The sequence below is a fragment of the Meleagris gallopavo genome, chromosome 15 (genome assembly GCF_000146605.3).
Source record: "Meleagris gallopavo isolate NT-WF06-2002-E0010 breed Aviagen turkey brand Nicholas breeding stock chromosome 15, Turkey_5.1, whole genome shotgun sequence".
Classification (NCBI taxonomy): domain Eukaryota; kingdom Metazoa; phylum Chordata; class Aves; order Galliformes; family Phasianidae; genus Meleagris; species Meleagris gallopavo.
In genome coordinates this window covers 9,503,841-9,504,338 of record NC_015025.2, presented here as the reverse complement: position 1 = coordinate 9,504,338, position 498 = coordinate 9,503,841, and positions in this window count along the sequence as shown.

Sequence of the window (498 nt, the reverse complement as noted above, 5' to 3'; positions counted from 1 at the left end):
GGGGAAGGGGCCCCCCGCCGGCCCTGCGGGCAGGATGCTCCCCGCTCCTCTCCTCCTCTCCTTCCTTCCTCCCGGCCCGGCCAGCCCTCCCCCTGCCCGCCAGCTTTAACCCTTTCGCCCGTGCTCGCCAACCCCGCATTCCCAGAACCCTTTGTGCTCCGCTCCGGGGCTGCGCTCCCCCCGGCCCTCAGCCCACCCCACGGCGTTCTGTGTGTGCGGTAGAGCCCAAGGGCCGCCGGGAAGGCGAGCGGGCGCAGCAGGGAGAGTCCCGCGGGGAAGGGCTCGGGCAGAGACCCCGCAGTGCGCACACAAAGGCGGCCATGGCTCTGTGCTGTGCTCTGAGCGGGAGCGCGGCGGCCGGAAGAGCGTCTGCAGGGACGATGGCAGCCCCGCAAGCGCGGGTTGGATCGGGGATGGTGCCGTGTGGGGGCACCGGGACGGGGCTCAGGGGCTTAGACCGCGCTGGGGGTGCCCACGTGCTCTGTCCCCGGCACCAGG